General features: G+C 48.8%; 1 long non-coding RNA gene across 1 annotated transcript in view; it reads left to right on the forward strand.

The window, feature by feature from the left end:
• Positions 1–9,589, forward strand: part of LOC109319236 — an 18,428-nt gene extending 8,839 nt beyond the window's left edge. Inside the window, exons 2-3 of the long non-coding RNA XR_002103427.1 lie at positions 2,471–2,475; positions 9,497–9,589. This is a non-coding gene — a long non-coding RNA (uncharacterized LOC109319236). The remainder of the gene's footprint in view (positions 1–2,470; positions 2,476–9,496) is intronic.
• Positions 9,590–10,654: the final 1,065 nt, after the last annotated feature.

Here is a 10,654-nt window from a genome sequence, read left to right on the forward strand (position 1 = left end):
CACTGGAGCCCTTGCCCGCGCTTCTCGCGCTCTCCGCAAATCAGGGCTCAGGTGGCCTTGCCCTTACCTGGCCCCCACAGACTCACCCTCTCAGGCCTATGCTGAGCTCTTCCCGATAATCGCCCACACTGGGGCCGGGGTCGGGACACCCCAAAACGCAGCGCCCTCTGCGATGCTAGGAACGCCCCCCTTCTACTGGGGAGCTTCCTTGAGGCCTCCTCCACCCATACAGCCTCGCCCAGTCCTCCAGTTCATAACAATAATCAAAAACAAAATCTCCCTCTCCTGGGTTACAACACAACTTCCAAGCCAACCTGGTTCTCTCTCATGTATCTCCTTGTTATCAGGGTTTCCTCCACCCAGTACTGTCAAGCAGGCACTCTCCAGCCATCAGGCTTCTATCTTATGTTTGGCTCTGCTTGCTCTAACAGAGCTCCCTCCTCCTCTTAGGCTGCCAACAGGGGAACTGACTCTAGCTTTAGCCTTCTCTGTTTATAAAGGCCAGGCCCTGCCGCCTGGCAGTCAGCTGACCCAATCTGTTGCCATAGCAACTCCCACCTGGTGCCCTGGTGAGTGGCAGCTGAGCCCATTTACTACTATTCAGTAGCAGGCACCCTAGTGCCCTGCTACAGTGAGCTGTTGAGGGCCAGGGGCAAGGAAGCAGGGAGGACTTTTGATACTATCTGGCCTGCTGGCCAATGCCGGAAGCTTGAGAAGGGAGGGCTTCACCCTGCACTGCAATGCTCTGCCACAGAAAAGATTCCTCCATACCTCCACATTCATCCTCTCCCTCCCACTATCCTCACCTGGCTTCCTGTTGGTGCTGTGCAGTCCTGGCACAGCAGGTGCTGAGCCCACATGGGACCACACACAATGCAATGTGCGAGTAGATGTCCCACACACCTGCTGTGATGAGTTGCTGTGCCACACCCAGAGGGTTGGTACTAGCTGCCCTGGGCCAAGACTAGTGGTGCCACAGCAGCAGCAGCTCATTGCAGTGGGTGGGACAGTTACTCAGTGCGCTGCATCATGCTGTGGGGGCCTGGCTGCTGGTGGTCTCAGTGCCAGAACAGTACAGCTACAGTGCCAACAGAAAGATGGAAGGGGCTGGTGGGGGAGCAGGGGAGCCTGTATGCTACATAGCCCAGCCCCAGCTGCAACAGAGCAGTGCAGCATGGGGTACAGCCCTCCTGCCTCAGGCTCCCAGCAGCAGTAGGCCAGATAGGATTAATCGGAGGGCAATATATGGCCCATGCTGTATTTCGCCCACCCCTGATCTAATGGTACTCCAGTTGATTATACTGAGGATTTCTAGCAACAAAAGGCACAGATGTTTTCTACCTGAACTATTGAAGAACACTTTAACTGTCCAACAGTCTATAGTCCTGGGAACCAGCAACTACATCAGTGGTTCTCAACTGGAGTGCCACCTGGAGTGCTTTAAGATCCTCTAAAGGGTCATATGGGATGCCACACAATGTTAGCACTTTTAGGTATGCAAAGATGATTCATACAATAAACCGAGAAATTTCTAATAGGAATCCATAGTGCTAAAAAAACGTTCTGACCCATTGTGATCTTTCTGAGATCTTCCAACAGAAGAAGTGCTCTATTTTTCTATAGTCAAAAAATGAGTAAAAATTAAAGCTGGCATTTTCTGAGGGGTCCCTTGAGCCTAACATGGTTGAGAACCACTGGACTAGAGGAAGACATAATCAGAGCCTTTATGCAAGCCCTTGCATTCAAGGGCAGAATTTAGTTTTGCTAAGAACTTGGATCTTTATCCATTTTATCTAGGCAGTCAGTTAACTTTCTCTCCTCCATTCTCCTCCTCCCGCCCATGTAATGCAGCTGCATTGACATTATAGCAATGAATTTCACACACTTTCTAAGATGATGTAAAATTCCTTACACACTCAAGCTTTCAAACAAAAAGAATATTTTAAGGTGATTAAGGCAGGAAATAGAAAGCAAAGTCTCCAGCATTCTATTCCAAGATGTGCCAGGGATTTACTGTGCAATTTTAACCACCAACAGAGAGGGGAATATGATAAACAATCCATGAGATAACATCACGTATACTCCTATGGCTTGCTAGGGAGAGTGGAGAAGACTTCGCCAAAAGTACCCATGGGCAACCATTACTTGTGGGCCAGGTGCTAAATGTCACAGACTGGCCCTATGTGCACAAACAGGATAAGCTGAATATTCAAACACATTTGTTTATAGGCAGACCTTTTTTTTCCCCCTAAGGCTGTTGGTTCATGATATTCAACTGCCTCCTGGTTCATCAAATCCAACTCAGTTAAGCTGCATTTGAGATAATAAACATTGGCCAGTCTGCCTGCAACATGGTTTAGGATTAAAAGCAGACATATCTCCTGTCAAATTTCAAAAGAACTTTTTTGTAAGAAAAAGAACAAAACACCACCAATAAAAAACACCTTACATAACAACATATGCTACTCAGGCCAGGTGAAACTCATCTAACAAATAGCATAAACTATAATGTAATCCATACAGCACAGTTAATCCATTTTAAATAATTAATGTACTACTGGTTCTAAGTAGGAATCTAGAAAGATAATTAAAGAAAATTGTGGAAGAGGCTCAGCTGATGGAAGTCAGCATAGTTCTACTGATGTCAATGTAACTCTATCCAGTAAAACCCAGCTGAGACTTGTATCCATATTGGTTTAGTAGAAATCCAAACAGAAAAGCCTAGATATGTTTCTTGGTCAAAAACAAGAGCATGATGCCATTATTACTCAGACCCAATAATAATAATGTTTGAACGTCAAATATTTAGTGATCTGGGTAAGATAAGCATACACAAATTATGAGTGTTTATCCAAATCCCTTAGGCATTTTTGCTGTACCCATTTCTGTAATGTTCTGTTGCTGTCAAAAAGTAAGAGGCATGCACCATGCCACCAATTAGGGCACGTCTTCTCCCTGCTCTCTGCCAACATTGCCATATTGCCATGGTTAGCTTCAGTTGGTCAGTTTTCCAGACCAGCATTTCCAGGCTCCTTTCTTTGGAGTGAGCTAGAAGTAAAATGAGGACAATTTTTCCTTTGATATTTTGGAGTTCTGTTTCTGTCTGGCTGAGCAAGGAAGTAGAGAAATTCTGGGTACAAATAAACAGAGTTGAAAAGTACAATACAAAGGTCATTTAACACTAAACTTTGACTGAGAGTTAAGTTTTTGTGGGAGAGGGGAGAGAAGGTTGGTAGGTACTTATTTTACCCAATCCTAAGTATTTAATACAATCCCCAATTAGGACACACACATTTGTTTCAGTGGAAGTTCTTCTGTTTGGAAGACTTTGCCACCCCAAGTGAATAAGTCTCTCTTACTCACATGCAGCCAGAGCCGAGAATGCCAATCTCTAGGCTAGTAAAGCTTCCATCAAAAGCAACCTTTAGAGGGTCATGTTACATCTGGACTGAATTGGGACTGATCAAGCTGAAAGATGTATGTGTTTGGAAATGGTTTCATTCACCTTGATGTGCTTGTTCATATGAGCTAGCATGCATGCAGATGCACAAGGGTTTCAGAATTTGGCCCTTTGTTAGCTGAAAGCTTAGGTAGTTTTACTATGTCCAATTCTTTACTTGCACAGGAAGCAGAGACACACATACACAAAGCAACAGCTATTGAAGGATTCAAGTTGTTCCTCCTTGTACCAGTTGTATATTTAGCCCACTCTGGCTACTGGACAGTCATCTTATTTTGAATGGAGTGAGAGTTACAATATTGTAAAGAACATTTTAACAGGAGAAAAATGGAGTTTCTTGCCCATCTCCAAAGAAAAGGAATTACCCAAGGCTTCATTCTGGTCCTTATATATTTTACACTGGTGTAATTTCATGGGTTTCAGTGGAGCTGCTTTAGAGCTTATAATTGGTTTCAGTGGAGTGGCTTTGGATTTACATCAGTCAGGTCAAAATGTGGTTCAGAGCACGTCCATCAGTGGGTCTTAGCTGGAGCACCTCAGAACTGCTGTGTATGACAAAAGTTTCAGGACAGTACATCCTAGATGAACCTGTGCCTAACTGGTAACTATTAGAGGCCTGAGGAAGGGTACAGCAGTACCAAAAGCTTACTAGGGCTGTGCAAAGTATCAGTCATTGATTCGATTTGGCAGAGATTTGGCCCAATTCGGTGGCCAAATCTTCAAATCCAAATCAAAACAGGAGACTCTTTAATCTCTCTGAATCTAATAGTAACCCTCCGAATCAAGTCAGAGAGATTTGATGATTCGGACATAGACACAGCTTTAAATATTTTTTCTACATACCTTGATGTACCAGGCATGGCTTGCGAATGCTGCCATGGTGGGGTGGATGGAGCATCCCACAGAAGCACGGGGGGGTCCCCAGAGCACTAGGTGGTGGACCCGGAAGTGGGCCAGAAGTACTTCAGGGTCTACTGCCAAGCACACAGGGGGCCCCTCATGCTCCTGTGGGACGCTCCATCCACCCCACTATTGCAGCATTTATGAGCCTGGTACCTTGAGGTATGTAGAAAAAACATTTAAAGCTGTGTCTATGGCCAAATCAGCATCAAATCTTCAGATTCAGATTTGGCTGAATCAAATCAGGACAGTGATCCTAATCAATTAATTGAATCACTATCCCCAATTCAAGCTGAATCCAAATTGAATCCATTTCAGACACTCCTAAAGCTTAGCTATGTCTATACCAGTGATTCCCAACCAAGGTGCCAGATCTTTTGAAGAGTACCACAGGGTATGAGAAGATTAGCAAGGTATGAGCAGGTAAGTACAGGTTTAAGCTTGTCTTGCCCTGGTCAGTTCTATACCTCTCTGCTCAGCCCTTCTACAAGGATGTAACAACTGTGATAAGTTAGTTTTTAAAACTAAATAGCACTCAATTCGCAGAAGTTATGGAGGGGTGTCTTGAGTCCAGAAAGGTTGAGAACCACTGGTCTACTGGACTACCTATATGGTTGGTATAAGATACAACCCACAAGTATTCTTGCCTCTGACAACCATTATTTAATACAGTTGCTGCTTGGACAGATCCTTAGAACATAACTGAACCTTGTCTCAGATGTTTGGGGAATGAAGGGAAAGAGAGAGAGAGTGGGAGAAAGAGAGAGATAAAGACAGAGAGACAGAGAGACAGAACAAAAGAAAGAAAGCGCTTTAAGGGCTAATTCTACTACCTTTATTCACACTGAGGACCCCTTTACCATAGAAGTAATTAATCAAATAATACACTAAAAACCATGAGACAGGTCCTTAGGGTGTGTCTATGCTGTATGTGGGAGGGATGGCTGGGTCTATCTCGGTCTCCCTCTGAACTCGCCTGCCACGACTTTGATGAGAAGAAATGTTCAGTGTTATTTTTGGGGTGAGAGAACACCACAGACCACCCAGATGGTAAACTTGCATGGTGCTGACTTTATTCTTAACAAGGGGTTACATAGTTGCCTTCACCTTGCTAATTACCTCATTAGCAAGGGAAACTGCCCAACTGATAAGTTAACTTGATAAACTGGGGAGTGCCTCGGATGCTCCCTAATTACTACAGTCCAAATTGTTCTTTCCCCGCTAATTGACTCATTAGCGGGGGTGCGTTGCCATTGTCTCTACCAGTTGGGCAGGGAGATACCTTGGCTGCCTCCTGCCCCCTCCCCTGTCCGATTGGGGGACAAGCTGTGTTCTCCCCGCTAATTAACTCATTAGTGGCGTGTGCTGCCGGCAGCTCCACTGGTATTGAGCTGGGAGATGCTTCTGCTGCTATCTTCCTGTGTCCATTCGGGGACCCGGTTCTGCCCCCAGCTGTCTGATAGCATGGACGGCCCCGTGCCACTCTCCCAGTCTGTATGCCACCCCAGCATCCTTTACCTCGGGGCTCTTTTAGGCATGATGATGCTTCAGCATCCCGGCTCTTTCCTGAGCTGCCTGTCTCAGCCATGGACCCTGGGTGAGTACGCCTTCTTACCGGTCTGTCGCAGCATCTCCCAGTCCATAGTCCCCAGTTCTCCTGGCTACTGAACGTGTTTTCTTGCTCTCTCTTTCTCTCCTTGCTGCAGTCCACTCCTTCCTCTGGTGCCCAAAGGCAAAGTGCGTTCTCTCGCCATCTGGCTTATACTAGCCATGGTGGGCTAATTACTCTAGTCTTCCCCCAGTAAGCAACTCTCTTCATCTGTGTAAGGTGTTCACTATGGCTACCCACCCCCCATGGTTAAACGAGTAAAGGGGCTCCCGCCTGAGCCTCTATTACACTTCAGTATAGATGCATTTCTCTTCATTGAGGTGTGGGCCTCTATGACTAAATAGCTTCCAGTATCCAAGTCAGCTAGTTTAAAGCTTCTTTTGGTATCCCTACACTACACTGCAGCCCCTTCTATGTCTGCAATACAAATATGCCATTAGAGTTAAGGACTTGACTTATACTCCCTTTTCCATCACTTAAGGGAAAATGTACCTTGCTTCCTTACCCCATATTACTGACTCTGCACCCCACAAGGGGGGCTGAGGTGGTGTGGGCACTAAGGTACATGGTTGCCGGGTCAGAGGTCTCAAGCTTGAGGCCCTAGCAGAAGCATTCATGGCACAGCCTTGTCAGATTCCAACAAATCTGTGTATTCTGCTAAATACCTTGTCATAAGGACACGAAAAAGGAAGAAACCCCGCTCGGGGCTAAATTCTCAATGGATGCAGATGAAGTTTGCAGAGCGTTGTTCAAGCAAGCTGCACCCCATTTACACCAAGTGAATGCCTGGCCCTGAGCTCTGAATATGGCAAACCCTTTTGCTCCCAGGCTGCAAACACAATTCCTGCCCATTCAGTGGTTGGGAGTCACTCATGAGGGAAATTACAAGACCTGATTAAACAATGACACAGCTAAAGAACTGTTAGTTAGCATAAAAACTTTGGGATGCTACTGCATTTTACATCTTCCAGACAACCCAACATCTAGAGTGAAACTGGGGCCCCACTGAAGTCAATGGAATTTTGCTGTTGGACAGTGTCCCGGGGGCCGAAGTAGCAAGGGACACTTACCTGAAGCCCAGGACAAGAAAGACGCAGAGCCGGAGGGAGAACCCGCGCGGCTCATTAGCCACCTCTTCGTACAGCTGTGGCCAGCAGCTGACAGCGGCATCAGATGCCAGCTGGCAGATTTAAAAATGGTGGCTGCCACTTCGGAGGTGGCAGATAGCCCAGAGGTCAGACTGCTGTCAGGGCCAGCAACAGTGCGGGCTTCACAGGATGAGCAACAAAGAGCCAGCATGCCGGAGGGAGCAGTGGTCAGAAAGGGAAGCCCGACGACTGGAACACCGGCGGGTAGACCCAGAAGTGACGGATCAGGAGAGCGAAGGAAGATCGAGACAACCCAGGAGGATTCAGAGGACCCCAAAGTAAGTGCCAAGGCAGTGGAAGTGGGCTACACCAAAGAGGGGCGAAGGACCAAAGACCACCTGGCTGGAGGGAGATCAGGGCGGGATCGCCGCTGAGGCCAGCGGATGCTGATTAGGGAAAATGAGCAGGGCAACTAGAGAGCAACCGAAGGGAGCCCCCTCCCCGTCCATGTTAATAGGGATCTGGTGGAGGGTCAACAAGATGGTTAGGATGTTAGAACCACCAAGTGGGGGGTGCGTAGCACGGCATGCACAGGGTGAAGGGCTTGTGGTGTGGGATCTATAGAGGTTGTGGCTGAGGCACCGGTTCAGGCTGGTGTGAAGTGGTCGACATCAGGGTAGGAGTATCCCATGGATTTTGGGGGCTCGAAGACAACAGCCGTGTTAGAAGCCTGCGGAACCAACACTGAGCGGGCACAGGGAAGTGCAGCCCATAGGTGGCGTGAGGCCGTGGTGTAGGGGTGGCGGAGCCCTGTGCACAACTGGTGGGCCAGGCCCAGGCCACTGAGGGACCCGTGAACTAGCCCTGCCACACTGTGGGAACAACAAGTTGTGGCAGGCGAGAGCGGGGTGGGCGACTTGGGAGGATGAACAACCACGGTAACAAACAGTTCCGGAAGGAGAGCTCCCAGGAGCGACTCAAGAAGGCCCGTCAGGAACAGACAGAACAGTTGAACTTTATAGAAGAGTGAAGTCTTGGATATCATTTTAGTAAGTGCCATGTTGGGATAGTGCAATCTCTGAAAGCTTCGTAATGATCTTTAACTTTGTAGTGATACTTTATTAGCCCCAGGACAAGGTCTGAATTACAGTCCTCTATGGGCACATCTACATGAGACTTTTACTTTGCAGCTGACTAATTAGCTCTGCAGTAAATGTAGTCTTGTAAAATACAACCATGCATGTGTAAATGCTGTCCTAGCTGACTGGGATGCAGGGTGCCTCAGCATGGAGCTAGCCAGCAGACAGCCCCCACATGAAGGTACACTGTACCTCAGCCAGTCACTCCATAGCACATGGAAATAGGGGAAGCAGCCAGCCCACAGCCGCTCCCCCCATGCTGTGGGGGAGAGGGGGAGGTTGGCTAAGATGCAGTGTGCCTCGGTGCAGTGTGTCACTGGACCACAGCCAGTTCCTCCCCTCCACCTCCCACAGCACATGGAGCCCAGTCAGAGCAGCCCTGGGCTGGCAAGCTGACCTCCTGGGTGCATGTTCAAATGGCAGGGCTGGGAGCAAAATAAAAGGAAAGAAGGAAGGACTTTTGACTTTTAATTACTTTATTCAGGGGTTCAGGTATACAACAATGGTGGCCGCTTACAAAGCAAAAACACAAACAACTTACTACCAAACCAAACCAAACAACCAACACATCACACCATGACAGACACCTTTGCTGCATTTCACGTCGTGTCTTACATGCTAATTACGCAATCAGCGTGCCGGCCAGGAAGGAAGGAGGGAAGGAAGGAAGGACTTTTCACTTTTTAAGTACTTTATTCAGGGGTACAGGATACAAAAGTCCATGGTCCAGGTCCAATATGCAAAGCAAAGACAAACAAATTATCATCAAACCAAGACCACCATGTCATTACATTCATAACATCACACCATGACAGACACCTTCGCTGTATTACACATCATGCCTAACATGCCGTTATATGGTTGGGACACCAGCCACACAGTCGTATAGATCAAAGCCCTCTATAAACAAACAATTCCTACTCTGCTTTATCCAGTTATACACAGGACAACACCTTCAACTTCCCACACAAAGAAAAAAGCAAAAAGAAGCCTGGTGAGGGCCCAGGGTGCAGCACAAGCTGGGAGTCGCAGTCTACCACTGAGTCTGCCTGGTCACCCAAACCAGTCATGACATCAGAGCACGTATTGAAGAAGGCATCCTCCATGTAGCACAGCACTCCCTCAAGGTGACTGGCAGTGTGGGAAAAGCCTCACTCAGGGCATCCGTGGCATAGGGGCCCTGGCATGCCCAGAGATGGTCATCCAGGGTGGCTGCTGCCTCTGGTGGGAGGGCAGCCTAGATGTCACACAGGAGATGGGCCACGCTGCAGATGGAGCGCGTGGCTAGCCGGGTGGTGAGGGCCTCAGGCAAGAGCCAGGCTGACCGAGCAGGGTCAAGGAGATGGCTCAGGCAGAGGACACGCACCTGGATGAAGGTGGCCACGAGACTGGCAGAGGCACCTCAGGGCTGGCAGGGCATCTCAGGGCTGGGTTGTGCACTGGGGGGTCCCCTGGAACTGGAGGTGGAAGGTGGCCTGCCTTGCCATGGTAGAAAGTCAGAAGTACTGCCCAGTTCAGGAGCATGAGGTCCAGCAGGAAGAGCTCCCAGCCAAAGCCGAGGGTGCCCACCCTCTGCAGGAACTGGCACACCAGTTGTTGCCAGGGTAGGTGCTCCTTGCTATAGAGTCATTGCTGATGGGCTTTCAGGCGGCCACCTTGCTCATGAGGTCTACCAGGCTCTGGTCCCCCTCAGCAACAGGTAAGTAAAGGACAGGCACCCATCCCAGAAAAAATCTACCAGGAGACGCTGGAGCCTCTCAAGTAAGTCCTGTGGCAGGTTGAGTATGCAACACTGATGCCACAGGGTCCCCACCACCAGGTTGTTTGTGATTTGGACATGTCCACAGTAGGAGAGGCTGGGTAGGCACCAGCACCACCACTGTAGGCTGGCCTCCACCTCTTCCTCAAGGCCATCCCAGTTGCATGCCATGAAGACCAGTGACCCCAGGAACATGCCCAGCACCTTGAGGCCCTCGTGGCACCAGGTGAGGCACCCTGGCAAATCCGGGGTGCGGGTCACGCTGATCCATGCACCAAGCAGCAGGGTATCACTCTTGGCCCAGTTCATACGGGTCGAGGAGGCGTGTTCTAGGCTCACTGGCAATCCCTCAGGGCCTACACATCTTCCTGGTTGTTAAGGAAGATGGTCATGTCATCCACATAAGCTGACAGCTGGAGCGGAGGGTGAATGGAAGGGCCCATGACCGACGGCAAGGCCACAACACTCAGGCAGCACCACAGCATGTGCAGCAGTGGCTTGATGGCCAGGGCATACAGCATGCTCAACAAAGGGCAGCCCTGATGGATGTCCCTGCATGCAGAGAATGGAGCACAGAGCACACCATTCACCTTGAGTAGGCTGGAGGTTTTCATAGATTTCATAGATTTCATAGACATTAGGGCTGGAAGGGACCTTGGGAGATCATCGAGTCCAGCCCCCTGCCCAAAGGGCAGGAAG

The sequence above is a fragment of the Crocodylus porosus genome, unplaced genomic scaffold (assembly GCF_001723895.1).
Source record: "Crocodylus porosus isolate Cpor-Errol unplaced genomic scaffold, CroPor_comp1, whole genome shotgun sequence".
In the NCBI taxonomy this organism is placed as follows: domain Eukaryota; kingdom Metazoa; phylum Chordata; order Crocodylia; family Crocodylidae; genus Crocodylus; species Crocodylus porosus.